Consider the following 15,965-nt stretch of genomic DNA (forward strand, 5'->3'; position numbering starts at 1 on the left):
GGGTAGTAGGAGAGAGGGGAGATGCTGATACATCCATTTTGCATCATGATTTTCTATCGTTATTTATCTTATTTTGAAGTTATATTTCATATTATGATGCAATTCTAATGTCTTTTATCTCTTAATGTGCAAGATACATCAAAGCAGAGGGATTACCGGTAGCTGGAATTCTGACCTGAAAAAACTACATCAAACATAGCTATTCTCCTGAGTTCAAAATGAAGTAAAATTTTACGAAGATTTATTTTGGAATATATAAAAAATACCGGAAGAACGAACACTACTAGGGAAATGCTTATAGGTAGGGCATCAGTAGTAGTGCTGGAAAAAAGCAAGTGTTGCTGATAATTAGCAGTAGCGCTGGTCTGGGGCAGCGCTACGAGTAATACTTTAGCAGTAGCGCTGGAAATGGAAAAAGCGCTACTACTAAATGGTTCCCAACGCTCCCATCGATGCTAGCTGTAGTAGCAGCGCTGTCCAGAATACAGCGCTACTACTAAGATTTTAGCAGTAGCGGTTTATTTGACGGCACCACTACTGCTAACGGGCCCCACTTAATAGTAGCGATTTTCCTGTAAAGCGCTACTACTAAGTACCATAGCAACAACGCTTTCTGGGAAACAGCGCTACTGCTAGTTGCGGCTGGTGCCACCTTTTCACCCCTCCCCCCTCCCCCTCCTCCCCCCTCCCCCTCTCTCCCCCCTACTTTCCCCTCTCCCCTCTCTAAGTTAGTTGTCCACCATTGTTGCCCTTCGTGTTTCTTCCTCCTACCTCTCTTGTCTTCCCATTAATGCCCCTTCCACCATAACTCTCCTCCATAAATGGCCTTCTCATCTCTATCTAGCTACCTCATTTATTTGGCTCTCCCTCCATTCCATAGACATAGATCTAGCTAGCTCATCTCTCTCCCTCTCCATTAGTTAGCTAGAGTCACTCTCCTCCCCAACAACTAGATCTAGCTAGCTATTTAGCCATGGGTAGCGAAATTAAGGCCTCTCATCTAACAGTGCTCGGTCTCTCTCGGGAGATAGGTGAGTAAAAAGTTGTGCATTAAGGCCTCTCATCTAGCTAGCTATTTAGCCATAAGAATGGGAATATGTGTGTTTGGGATATGGAGAGATTTGTGCGAGTGGCATGCCCTCGAGTTGCTTATGTTTTGCCGAAATGTCGATTTATTTCCGTTTCGGTGAATTTTGAGCAAACTTGATATGTCCTATTTTTAGGCAAGGTCATGCCAAATTTTTATGTGACTTTGATCGATGCATGCATGCATTTTGTTTATAATCCTTTTGCTTGTTATATCGTGCACGCGGTCAGGAAGGTGAGTGGATGGAAGGTGGAGCGATACTTGCAATCCGCGGTGATGGACATGTATGTAAATAATTGGACTAGGATTAGATGTTTGTGTACAAGATGAAAAGAAGGAGTCCTTTTGGACCCTTTTGATCGTGGCACTTTGAAGGCACACCTGCTGATGAATGGTTTCATTGATGGCTATACTCGGTGGATAAGTGAAGATGATGATGAGGACGTCCACATGACAGGGAATAACGACATGGGGCTAGACGAAGAGATGACCGATCGACACGAAGACGATGGCACCGAACATGGCGGCGGGGAAGAGTCTGGACATGACGGCGGCGGAGAAGATTCCGGACACGGCGAAGAAAAGTCCGGACATGGCAGAGAAGAGGCGGCGATCACACCGCAGTCTTTGATGCTACTAAGTGTAGTCGTGCAGAACCCTCATGTTCGAGACCTCATTCGCAAGAGTACGACTAGCGAGAGAGATGCTTCTAGAGAGGAGGCCAAGCTGACGCAACTTGAAGTAGACTCGAAGACTCCATTGTATGACGATTGCGATCCCAAGGTGACCCGCTTGAGTTTCACGCTCGAACTTCTAAAGAAGAAGGCCAAAAACAAATGGACAGACAAAAGCCGGAGGGAATTACACGTGGACTGCTCGGATCGACGGAACGACTTTGACAGGGCTAACTTAGTAGTGCTACAACACCTAGATTTGGTAGATGATTATGTGACACGGCACAAAGAAACCATCACAAAGAAGTAATGCGATAAGGGGATGCTCAAGACGGACGACGAAGTTACTGTAGAGCACAACACCACTTTCTTGCATTGGTTCAAAGAGCAAGTTCTTGCTAATCCCCCGGAAGAGGGCAGTTCAGACGAATTGCTCATACACGCCTTAGCATGTGGCCCCGCACCCAAACTCGCAACCTATCAGTCATATGGTATCAACAGGTACACGTTCTACACGGAGGTTGAAGACATGGACAGTGATTACCAAAACTCTAGGGTGACGATTGAATGCGTGACCGATGCCAACGGCACAACTGAAAGATTCTACGGAAGGGTCGAAGAGATCTGGGAGCTTGACTATGCTGGAATGCACGATGCGATGATGTTCTATGTCAGGTGGGCTAAGGACGTCGTCAGAGAAAACAAGTATTTCACTAGCATGTCTATACCCGACACGAAGAGCTCTACTGTAAACGTTAACGTCATTGCCAAAACTGAGCCATGGGTACACACTAAGCACGTGACATAATGCTTCTTCATAACCGACCCGACCAATCCCAGTCGTATTGTCGTGAGGAGAGGCAAAAGAAACGTCGTCGGAATGGATGGAGTCGCCAACGAGGAAGACTACGACAAATACGGCAACCCAATGAGGGAAGATGACGATGACGATGATCTCCATGGTTCCGGAAAGGTCACAAGGAGGGGCTCAATTATTCGACAACGAACAAGAAAGGAAAGAAGCTCATTGTGAAACATCGTCGACACAACTAAGAAACCATCATTTATATATATGTATCTATTTTTTGTACGCACTTAAGTAACCGTTATCGGTCAAATGATGTATACTTCATATCCCCTTCAATTACCACCACATGCATGGTTCCGGTGATATTCACGCGGTGTGGGAGGGAGACACCGTCGTTGGGAGAAAAAAACAAAAACAAAAGGAAGAAAGCAATACAAAAGAAAAAGGAAAGTAAACGGAAAGGGAAAGGAAAATAATAAAAAGAAAAATAAGCTAGAAACTATAAAAGGAAAATAATAAAAAGAAAAGAAAAATAGCGGTAGCGCTGGTTTGGGAACCAGCGCTATAGCTAACTTAGCTATAGCGCTGGATCATAATCCGGCGCTACTGCTATTTGTATTTTAGAATTAAAAAATGAAAAATTGGAATAGTTAGCAGTAGCGTTGGATCCTAATCCAGCGCTACTGCTATTTTGAGTTAACCACCGCGCGGGTTCAAAATTTTGCCAAATCCTATCCCCCACTCTCCCACTTCTCCCCCTCCTCTCTGCTGTCGCGCGTCGCCGTCGCCCCTGCCCGCCAGCTGTCGCCCCTCGACCTGGACCTCGACGCCGGCCCGAGCCCCTGCCCGCCATTCCGACCTCCTCCTCGTCCGCGCCACCGCAGCTCCGACCTCCTCCTCGTCCGCGCCGCCACCGCTCCGACCTCCTCCTCGTTCGCGTCGCCGCCGCTCCGACCCCTTCAGGTACTGGCCAACCCCCTGCCCCCACCTCCCCCTCTCTCTGTCAATTAGGTTTTCCTTTTTTATAAATGAAACTAGGTTTTCAATTTAGGGCTCAATTAGGTAGGCAGTAGGAATCAATTTTAGGGTTCAATTTAGGAATTTTTATTAGGACAAAATAATTATTAGCAAAGTGAATTTCTAGGGTTCTAGGGTTCATAAGTCAAAAGTTATAGAAATTTCTTTAACCGCAACAATTAGGTGATGTTGTTGCTGCTTTAAACAAAATTAGTAAAATTTTGAGTTATTAGAGAGTAGTTAGCTATGAAAAATTAGCTATGGCATTTAGCTAGGAAAATTAGCTAGGGCATTTTTAGCTAGGGTATTTAGCTAGGGCATTTAGCTATAAAAACAGTAGCATTTAGCTAGGGCATTTAGCTAGGAAAATTAGCAGAGAGAGAGAGAGATCATGTAGGGAAAAAACAGTAGCAAATTAGTTTAGGGCAGTAGCAGAGAGAGAGAGGGAGATCATTTAGGAAATAAACATTAGCAAATTAGTTTATAGGGCAATTTAGTTGGTTAGGGCAGTAGCAGAGAGAGATTGCATTTAGGAATTTTTGTAGGTATATATAATAGCAAATGTTTAGTGAGGTCATTTTGCAAAGGTTTTTGGTTCTTGAAAATGTTGGGGAACGTAGTGATTTCAAAAAGAAATCCTACGCACACGCAAGATCATGGTGATGCATAGCAACGAGAGAGGAGAGTATCGTCCATGTACCCTCGTAGACCGTAAGTGGAAGCATTATGAGAACGTGGTTGATGTAGTCGTACATCTTCACGATCCGACCGATCCAAGTACCGAAAGTACGGCACCTCCAAGTTCAGCACACGTTCAGCTCGATGACGTCCCACGAACTCCGATCCAGCAAAGCTTCACAGGAGAGTTCCATCAGCATGACGGCGTGATGACGGTGATGATGTTGCTACCGACGTAGGGCTTCGCCTAAGCACCGCTACGATATGATCGAGGTGGATTATGGTGGAGGGGGGCACCGCACACGGCTTGGAACAATCAACTTGTGTGCCCTAGGGTGCCCCCTGCCCCTGTATATAAAGGAGCAAGGGGGAAGGCCGGCCGGCCCTTGCAGGGCGCGCCAGGAGGAGGAGTCCTCCTCCTAGTAGGAGTAGGAAAGGACTCCCCTTTCCTACTCCTACTAGGAGGGGGAAAGGAAGGAGGAGAGGGAGAAGGAAAGAGGCCCCCCCTCCTAGTCCAATTAGGATCATAGGGGGAGGGGGGCGCGGCCAGCCCTGTCCGGCCCTCTCTCTCTCACTAAGGCCCATGTGGCCCATTACTTCTCCCGGGGGGGTCCGGTAACCCTCCGGCACTCCGGGTTTCTCCGAAATCACCCGAAATACTTTCGGTACCCGAATATAGTCGTCCAATATGTCAATATTTATGTCTCGACCATTTCGAGATTCCTCGTCATGTCCGTGATCACATCCGGGACTCCGAACTACCTTCGGTACATCAAATCAGATAAACTCATACTACCGATCGTCACCGAACATTAATCGTGCGGACCCTACGGGTTCGAGAACTATATAGACATGACCGAGACACGTCTCCGGTCAATAACCAATAGCGGAACCTGGATGCTCATATTGGCTCCTACATATTCTATGAATGTCTTTATCGATCAAACCGCATAACAACATACGTTGTTCCCTTTGTCATCGGTATGTTACTTGCCTGATATTAGATCGTCGGTATCTCAATACCTAGCTCAATCTCGTTACCGGCAAGTCTCTTTACTCGTTCCGTAATGCATCATCCCGCAACTAACTCATTAGTTGCATTGCTTGCAAGGCTTATAGTGATGTGCATTACCGAGAGGGCCTAGAGATACCTCTCCGACAATCGGAGTGACAAATCCTAATCTCGATCTATGCCAACTCAACAAGTACCATCAGAGACACATGTAGAGCACCTTTATTATCACCCAATGACGTTGTGACGTTTGGTAGCACACAAAGTGTTTCTCTGGGAATCGGGAGTTGCATAATCTCATAGTCATAGGAACATGTATAAGTCATGTAGAAAGCAATAGCAGTAAACTAAAACGATCAAGTGCTAAGCGGAATGGGTCAAGTCAATCACATCATTCTCCTAATGATGTGATCCCGTTTATCAAATGACAACTCATGTCTATGGTTTGGAAACATAACCATCTTTGATCAACAAGCTAGTCAAGTAGAGGCACACTAGTGACACTCTGTTTGTCTATGTATTCACACATGTATTATGTTTTCGGTTAATACAATTCTAGCATGAATAATAAACATTTATCATGAAATAAGGAAATAAATAATAACTTTATTATTTCCTCTAGGGCATATTTCCTTCAGTCTCCCACTTGCACTAGAGTGAATAAGCTAGATTACACAGTAATGATTCTAACACCCATGGAGCCTTGGTGTTGATCATGTTTTGCTCGTGAGAGAGGCTTAGTCAACGGGTCTGCAACATTCAGATCCATATGTATCTTGCAAATCTCTATGTCTCCCACCTGGACTTGATCGCGGATGGAACTGAAGCGTCTCTTGATGTGTTTGGTTCTCTTGTGAAATCTGGGTTCCTTTGCCAAGGCAATTGCACCAGTATTGTCACAAAAGATTTTCGTTGGACCTGATGCACTAGGTATGACACCTAGATCGGATATGAACTCCTTCATCCAGAGTCCTTCATTTGTTGCTTCCGAAGCAGCTATGTACTCCGCTTCACACGTAGATCCCGCCACGACGCTTTGTTTAGAACTGCTCCAACAGATAGCTCCACCGTTCAATATAAACATGTATCCAGTTTGTGATTTAGAATCGTTCGGATCAGTGTCAAAGCTTGCATCGACATAACCATTTACGACGAGCTCTTTGTCACCTCCATAAACGAGAAACATATCCTTAGTCCTTTTCAGGTATTTCAGGATGTTCTTGACCGCTGTCCGATGATCCACTCCTGGATTACTTTGGTACCACCCTGCTAAACTAATAGCAAGGCACACATCAGGTCTGGTACACAGCATTTCATACATGATAGAGCCTATGGCTGAAGCATAGGGAACACTTTTCATTATCTCTCTATCTTCTGCAGTGGTCGGGCATTGAGTCTTACTCAACTTCACACCTTGTAACACAGGCAAGAACCCTTTCTTAGCTTGATCCATTTTGAAATTCTTCAAAACTTTATCAAGGTATGTGCTTTGTGAAAGTCCAATTAAGCGTCTTGATCTATCTCTATAAATCTTGATGCCCAATATATAAGCAGCATCACCGAGGTCTTTCATTGAAAAACTCTTATTCAAGTATCCTTTTATGCTATCCAGAAATTCTATATCATTTCCAATCAACAATATGTCATCCACATATAATATTAGAAATGCTACAGAGCTCCCACTCACTTTCTTGTAAACACAGGCTTCTCCAAAAGTCTATATAAACCAATATGCTTTGATCACGCTATAAAAACATTTATTCCAACTCCGAGAGGCTTGCACCAGTCCATAAATGGATCGCTGGAGCTTGCACACTTTGTTAGCACCCTTTGGATCGATAAAACCTTCAGGTTGCATCATATACAACTCTTCTTCCAGAAATCCATTCAGGAATGCAGTCTTCACATCCATTTGCCAAATTTCATAATCATAAAATGCAGCAATTGCTAACATGATTTGGACGGACTTAAGCATCGCTACGGGTGAGAAGGTCTCATCGTAGTCAACTCCTTGAACTTGTCAAAAACCTTTTGCAACAAGTCGAGCTTTGTAGATAGTAACGTTACCGTCAGCGTCAGTCTTCTTCTTGAAGATCCATTTATTCTCGATGGCTTGCCGATCATCGGGCAAGTCAACCAAAGTCCATACTTTGTTCTCATACATGGATCCCATCTCAGATTTCATGGCCTCAAGCCATTTTGCAGAATCTGGGCTCATCGTCGCTTCCTCATAGTTCGTAGGTTCGTCATGGTCAAGTAACATGACCTCTAGAACAGGATTACCGTACCACTCTGGTGCAAATCTTACTCTGGTTGACCTACAAGGTTCGGTAGTAACTTGATCTGAAGTTTCATGATCATCATCATTGGCTTCCTCACTAATTGGTGTAGGTGTCACAGGAACCGGTTTCTGTGATGGACTACTTTCCAATAAGGGAGCAGGTACAGTTACCTCATCAAGTTCTACTTTCCTCCCACTCACTTCTTTCGAGAGAAACTCCCTCTCTAGAAAGGATCCATTCTTGGAAACAAATGTCTTGTCTTCGGATCTGTGATAGAAGGTGTACCCAACTGTCTCCTTTGGGTATCCTATGAAGACACATTTCTCCGATTTAGGTTCGAGCTTATCAAGTTGAAGCTTTTTCACATAAGCATTGTAGCTCCAAACTTTAAGAAACGACAACTTTGGTTTCTTGCCAAACCATAGTTCATAAGGCGTCGTCTCAACGGATTTAGATGGTGCCCTATTTAACGTGAATGCAGTTGTCTCTAAAGCATAACCCCAAAACGATAGCGGTAAATCAGTAAGAGACATCATAGATCGCACCATATCTAGTAAAGTACGATTACGACGTTCGGACACACCATTACGCTATGGTGTTCCGGGTGGCGTGAGTTGCGAAACTATTCCGCATTGTTTCAAATGAAGACCAAACTCGTAACTCAAATATTCTCCTCCACGATTAGATCGTAGAAACTTTATTTTCTTGTTACGATGATTTTACACTTCACTCTGAAATTCTTTGAACTTTTCAAATGTTTTAGACTTATGTTTCATCAAGTAGATATACCCATATCTACTCAAATCATCTGTGAAGGTGAGAAAATAACGATACCCGCCGCAAGCCTCAACATTCATCGGACCACATACATCAGTATGTATGATTTGCAACAAATCTGTTGCTCGCTCCATAGTTCTGGAGAACGGCATTTTAGTCATCTTGCCCATGAGGCATGGTTCGCAAGTACCAAGTGATTCATAATCAAGTGATTCCAAAAGTCCATCAGAATGGAGTTTCTTCAGGCGCTTTACACCAATATGACCTAAACGGCAATGCCACAAATAAGTCACACTATCATTATCAACTCTGCATCTTTTAGCTTCAACATTATGAATATGTGTATCACTATTATCAAGATTCATTAAAAATAGACCACTCTTCAAGGGTGCATGACCATAAAAGATATTACTCATATAAATAGAACAACCATTATTCTCTGATTTAAATGAATAACCGTCTCGCATCAAACAAGATCCAGATATAATGTTCATGCTCAACGCTGGCACCAAATAACAATTATTCAGGTCTAAAACTAATCTCGAAGGTAGATGTAGAGGTAGCGTGCCGACGGCGATCACATCGACTTTGGAACCATTTCCCACGCGCATCGTCACCTCGTCCTTAGCCACTCTTCGCTCAATTCGTAGTCCCTGTTTCGAGTTGCAAATATTAGCAACAGAACCAGTATCAAATACCCAAGTGCTACTGCGAGCTTTAGTAAGGTACACATCAATAACATGTATATCACATATACCTTTGTTCACCTTGCCATCCTTCTTATCCGCCAAATACTTGGGGCAGTTCCGCTTCCAGTAACCAGTCCCTTTGCAATAGAAGCACTCAGTCTCAGGCTTAGGTCCAGACTTGGGTTTCTTCTCTTAAGCAGCAACTTGTTTGCCGTTCTTCTTGAAGTTCCCTTTCTTCTTCTTCCCTTTACCCTTTTTCTTGAAACTGGTGGTCTTGTTGACCATCAACACTTGATGCTCCTTCTTGATTTCTACCTCCGCGGCTTTTAGCATTGCGAAGAGCTTGGGAATTGTCTTATCCATCCCTAGCATATTATAGTTCATCAAGAAGCTCTTGTAGCTTGGTGGCAGTGATTGAAGAACTCTGTCAATGACACTATCAACAGGAAGATTAACTCCCAGTTGAGTCAAGTGGTTATGGTACCCAGACATTCTGAGTATATGTTCACTCACACAACTATTCTCCTCTATATTGCAGCCGTAGAACTTATTGGAGACTTCATATCTCTCAATCCGGGCATTTGCTTGAAATATTAACTTCAACTCCTGGAACATCTCATATGGTCCATGACGTTCAAAACGTCGTTGAAGTCCCAGTTCTAAGCCGTAAAGCATGGCACACTGAACTATCGAGTAGTCATCATCTTTGCTTTGCCAGACGTTCATAACATCTAGTTCAGCTCCTACAACAGGTTTGGCACCTAGCGGTGCTTCCAGGACGTAATTCTTCTGTGCAGCTATGAGGATAATCCTCAAGTTACGGACCCAGTCCGCATAATCGCTACCATCATCTTTCAACTTTGCTTTCTCAAGGAACACATTAAAATTCAACGGAACAATAACACGGGCCATCTATCTACAACAACATAGACAAGCAAAATACTATTAGGTACTAAGTTCATGATAAATTAAAGTTCAATTAATCATATTTAAGAACTCCCACTTAGATAGACATCCCTCTAATCATCTAAGTGATCACGTGATCCAAATCAATTAAACCATGACCGATCATCACGTGAAATGGAGTAGTTTTCAATTGTGAACATCACTATGTTGATCATATCTACTATATGATTCACGCTCGACCTTTCGGTCTCAGTGTTCCGAGGCCATATCTGCATATGCTAGGCTCGTCAAGTTTAACTCGAGTATTTCTGTGTGTGCAAAACTGGCTTGCACCCGTTGTATGTGAACATAGAGCTTATCACACCCGATCATCACGTGGTGTCTCGGCATGAAGAACTTTGGCAACGGTGCATACTCAGGGAGAAAACTTGTACCTTGAAATTTGGTGAGAGATCATCTTATAATGCTCCCGTCAATCAAGCAGAATAATATGCATAAAGGATAAACATCACATGCAATCAATATAAGTGATATGATATGGCCATCATCATCTTGTGCCTTTGATCTCCATCTCCAAAGCACCGTCATGATCACCATCGTCACCGGCGCGACACCTTGATCTCCGTCGTAGCATCGTTGTCGTCTCGCCAAATATTGCTTCTACGACTATAGCTACCGTTTAGTGATAAAGTAAAGCAATTACAGGGCGATTGCATTGCATATAATAAAGCGACAACCATATGGCTCCTGCCAGTTGCCGATAACTTTGTTACAAAACATGATCATCTCATACAATAAAATATAGCATCATGCCTTGACCATATCACATCACAACATGCCCTGCAAAAACAAGTTAGACGTCCTCTACTTTGTTGTTGCAAGTTTTACGTGGCTGCTACGGGCTGAGCAAGAACCGTACTTACCTACGCATCAAAACCACAATGATATTTCGTCAAGTTAGTGTTGTTTTAACCTTCAACAAGCACCGGGCGTAGTCACACTCGGTTCAACTAAAGTTGGAGAAACTGACACCCGCCAGCCACCTGTGTGCAAAGCACGTCGGTAGAACCAGTCTCGCGTAAGCGTACGCGTAATGTCGGTCCGGGCTGCTTCATCCAACAATACCGCCAAACCAAAGTATGACATGCTGGTAAGCGATATGACTTGTATCACCCACAACTCACTTGTGTTCTACTCATGCATATAACATCTATGCATAAACCTGGCTCGGATGCCACTGTTGGGGAACGTAGTAATTTCAAAAAAAAAATCCTACGCACACGCAAGATCATGGTGATGCATAGCAACGAGAGAGGAGAGTATCATCCACGTACCCTCATAGACCGTAAGCGGAAGTGTTATGAGAACGCGGTTGATGCAGTCGTATGTCTTCACGATCCGACCGATCCAAGTAGCGAACGTACGACACCTCCGAGTTCAGCACACGTTCAGCTCAATGACGTCCCACGAACTCCGATCCAGCAGAGCTTCACAGGAGAGTTCCATCAGCACGGCGGCGTGATGACGGTGATGATGTTGCTACCGACGCAGGGCTTCGCCTAAGCACCGCTACGATATGATCGAGGTGGATTATGGTGGAGGGGGGCACTGCACACGGCTTGGAACAATCAATTTGTGTGTCCTAGGGTGCCCCCTGCCCCCGTATATAAAGGAGCAAGGGGGAGGCCAGCCGACCCTTGCAGGGCGCGCCAGGAGGAGGAGTCCTCCTCCTAGTAGGAGTAGGACTCCCCTTTCCTACTCCTACTAGGAGGGGGAAAGGAAGGAGAGGGAGAAGGAAATAGGGGCGCCGCCCCCCTTCCCTAGTCCAATTCGGACCAGAGGGGGAGGGGGCGCGCGGCCTGCCCTGGCCAGCCCTCTCTCTCTCTCTCCACTAAGGCCCATGTGGCCCATTACTTCTCCCCGGGGGCCCAGTAACCCTCCGGCACTCCGGTTTTCTCCGAAATCACCCGGAACACTTCCGGTATCCAAATATAGTCGTCCAATATATCAATCTTTGTGTCTCGACCATTTCGAGACTCCTCTTCATGTCCGTAATCACATCCGGGACTCCGAACTACCTTCGGTACATCAAATCACATAAACTCATAATACCGATCGTCACCGAACGTTAAGCGTGCGGACCCTACGGGTTCGAGAACTATGTAGACATGACCGAGACACGTCTCCGGTCAATAACCAATAGCGGAACCTGGATGATCATATTGGCTCCTACATATTCTACAAAGATCTTTATCGGTCAAACCTCATAACAACATATGTTGCTCCCTTTGTCATCGGTATGTTACTTGCCCGAGATTCGATTGTCGGTATCTCAATACCTATGTAACGCCCGGATAATCTTGCTACAGTAATCCCACGCTAATCATGCCATGTCATCCCGATTACTGTTGCTAAACGTCCGTTAGTTCAAACCGCGTCAAATTCAAATTTAAAATTAATGTCAGCAATAAAAGTTTTCAAAAATTGAAACAAAAATGTTCGGTGGTTGCCAAATATTACAAAGGTAATTATGGTGCAGCAAACACATTTTTATAAAATGTCTAAATAATTTAAAATGTTTAAAAACAGAAATGCAAATAGATAAAAACAAAACGGAAAAAAAGAGAAACCCCCCCTGGGCCGTGGCCCAACTGGGCCAACCCAACCGGCCCAGCCGGCCACCCCACCAGGCCGGCCCAACCACTCCCTCTCCCCATAACTCCCCACTCCCCCTGTAACCCTAACCGCCCACTCCCCACTCGCCCCCCACTCGCTTCCCCCCACCTCCCCGATCCAGATCGGATCGAGGGAACGCCCTCCCCCCACGACGCCACTCCCTCTTCCCCCCTCCTCTCGATCCCATCTGGATCGGGGAGGGGCTCGAGCCCAACGCCGCCGGAACCGCTGCCTCCGCCCCACGACCACCCCCCCATCCTCGACCTCCCCTGGCGCCGCCACCCGTCGCCTGAAGCCATCCCCGGCGCCACCGGACCTTGTCGCCGCCGCCTGGAGCTCCTCTGCCTCGTTTGTCGCCCCATCCTCGTCTCCCCCTCGACGGCTCCACCGAGCCACACCGATCCCCTGCCCGCCAACGCCGGTGAGGGCCACGCCCTCCCCTTTCTCCCTTGTCCTGTGCGCGCATCGGCGCCGACCTTCGTCGCGCCCGCCACATCCCCCCTATAACCGAGCCGCGTCCCTGCGTGCTCCCGCCCGCTCACGCCTGTGGCTGCCCGCGCATGCTCGCCGTTGCCTGCTGCGACTGCTGCGTTAACACTGCTGCTGCTCGCGTTGCTCCGTGCCGTCCCTTTCCGCTGCTTGACGCTCCGAGTCTCGCGACTCGCCCTAGCTGCCTGATGCTGCTCGCCGCCACCGCACACCACCGCCCGCTCCGGCCACTGCCTCGCGGGAGCCGCCCCAACCCCGCTGCTGCTTCGCTCCGCCGTGCCCGCGGCCACCTCCAGCGTCCGCTGCTCGCGCCGCGGCGACGCCCAGTAGCGCCCGCTCGGCCCTTGCCCGGGTCGGGCGCCCGCAGCGCCCCTGCGCCCGTAGGCCGCCTGCCCGCGCGCCCGTTAGGCCCCCTGGGCAACTGACCAGTGGGACCCGCCCTAGAAAACGAACACACAAAAATAATAATTTAAAAAAGAACTAAAATTAATTAATTAGTTAATTAACTTAATTAAGCTGCTTCATTAACCTAACTTTAGTTAACCTGCTAATTAACTATTTAAACTATAGTTAGGTAAATCAAAGAATGACAGGGGGCCCACCCCTATTGACCAGTCAAACTTTGACTGGTCAACTGGGTCCCCCTGGCCCACATGTCAGCCTTTATGTACACTACTGTTTACACAGGGCTGGGTACATTTAGCATTTACTATCTAATTTTGAATTAATAATGATTTCAGGAAATGATTAAGTCATTAAAAATTAATATAAAATAAACCGTACCTCGGATGAAAATATTTTCAACATGAAAGTTGCTCAGAACGACGAGACAAACCCGGATACGCAGCCCGTTCGTCCGCCACGCATCCCTAACCTATCGAACTCGCAACTTTCCCCCTCCGGTTCACCGGTCCGAAAACGCGAAACACCGGGGATACTTTCCCGGATGTCATCCCCCTTCACCGGTATCACCTACTACCGCGTTAGGGCACCTCTAACGCCGTTACTTGTCATGTCATGCATCACTATGCATATGCTTGCATTATATTTATTGTTTCTTCCCCCTCTTCTCTCGCTAGACACCGAGACCGACGCCGCTGCTACCCAGTACGACTACGGTGTTGACGACCCCTCTCTCTTGCCAGAGCAACCAGGCAAGCCCCCCCCCCCTTGATCACCAGATGTCGCCTACTCTTCTCTATACTGCTTGCATTAGAGTAGTGTAGCATGTTGCTGCTTTCCGTTATTCCTATCCTGATGCATAGCCTATACTTGCTACTACTGTTGTTACCATTACCTGCTATCCTACTGCTTAGTATAGGATGCTAGTGTTCCATCAGTGGCCCTACACTCTTGTCCGTCTGCCATGCTATACTACTGGGCCATGATCACTTCGGGTGGTGATCACGGGCATATACTATATGCTTTACACAGTTACATTACCTGTGGTACTGTTCGGAGTTGGGGGCTGAAGGGGCAGGTGGCTCCATCCCGGTAGAGGTGGGCCTGGGTTCCCGACGGCCCCCGACTGTTACTTTGAGGCGGAGCGACAGGGCAGGTTGAGACCACCTAGGAGAGAGGTGGGCCTGGCCCTGGTCGGCGTTCGCAGATACTTAACACGTTTAACGAGATCTTGGTATTTGATCTGAGTCTGGCTACTGGCCTATACGCACTAACCATCTACGCGGGGACAGTTATGGGCACTCGACGTCGTGGTATCAGCTGAAGCCTTCGTGACGTCAGCAATGGAGCGGCGCGCGCTGGATTGGACTGGAACACCTACTAGGCTAGGTCTGCTTCCGGCCGCCCACGCAACGTGCAGGTGTGCTAAGGGCGATGGGCCCAGACCCCTGGGCGCTTAGGTTTAGACCGGCGTGCTGACCTCTCTGTTGGTCTAGGTGGGGCTGCGACGTGTTGATCTTCCGAGGCCGGGCATGACCCAGAAAAGTGTGTCCGGCCAAATGGGATCGAGCGTGTTGGGTTATGTGGTGCACCCCTGCAGGGAAGTTAATCTATTCGAATAGCCGTGATCTTCGGTAACAGGACGACTTGGAGTTGTACCTTGACCTTATGACAACTAGAACCGGATACTTAATAAAACACACCCTTCCAAGTGCCAGATACAATCGGTGATCACTCTCTCACAGGGCGACGAGGGGAGGATCATCGGTTAGGGTTATGCTATGCGATGCTACTTGGAGGACTTCAGTCTACTCTCTTCTACATGCTGCAAGATGGAGGTGGCCAGAAGCGTAGTCTTCGACATGATTAGCTATCCCCCTCTTCTTCTGGCTTTCTGCAGTTCAGTCCACCGATATGGCCCTTTACACATTTACCCATGCATATGTAGTGTAGCTCCTTGCTTGCGAGTACTTTGGATGAGTACTCACGGTTGCTTTCTCCCCCTTTTCCCCCTATCCCTTCTACCTGGTTGTCGCAACCAGATGTTGGAGCCCAGGATCCAGACGCCACCGTCGACGACGACTCCTACTACACCGGAGGTGCCTACTACTACGTGCTGCCCGCTGACGACGACCAGGAGTAGTTAGGAGGATCCCAGGCAGGAGGCCTGCGCCTCTTTCGATCTGCATCCCAGTTTGTGCTAGCCTTCTTAAGGCAAACTTGTTTAACTTATGTCTGTACTCAGATATTGTTGCTTCCGCTGACTCGTCTATGATCGAGCTCTTGTATTCGAGCCCTCGAGGCCCCTGGCTTGTAATATGATGCTTGTATGACTTATTTTTATTTGTAGAGTTGTGTTGTGATATCTTCCCGTGGGTCCCTGATCTTGATCATACACGTTTGCGTGTATGATTAGTGTACGGTTGAATCGGGGGCGTCACAACCTAGCTCAATCTCCTTACCGGCAA

The 15,965-nt window shown here is 46.9% G+C and overlaps 1 long non-coding RNA gene and 1 pseudogene across 1 annotated transcript; both read left to right on the top strand.

Moving 5' to 3' along the window:
- Window positions 1–1,267: 1,267 nt before the first annotated feature.
- LOC147959170 (uncharacterized) lies at window positions 1,268–2,071 on the top strand (annotated as a pseudogene).
- Window positions 2,072–3,312: 1,241 nt separating this feature from the next.
- Window positions 3,313–15,761, top strand: LOC147959171 (uncharacterized). The gene is made up of 2 exons (XR_015609660.1): window positions 3,313–3,532; window positions 15,540–15,761. It is a non-coding gene; the product is annotated as an uncharacterized LOC147959171 (long non-coding RNA).
- Window positions 15,762–15,965: the final 204 nt, after the last annotated feature.

This window comes from Triticum urartu, chromosome 7A (genome assembly GCF_056163025.1).
Source record: "Triticum urartu cultivar PI428250 chromosome 7A, HENAU_Tu73, whole genome shotgun sequence".
NCBI classification, from domain to species: domain Eukaryota; kingdom Viridiplantae; phylum Streptophyta; class Magnoliopsida; order Poales; family Poaceae; genus Triticum; species Triticum urartu.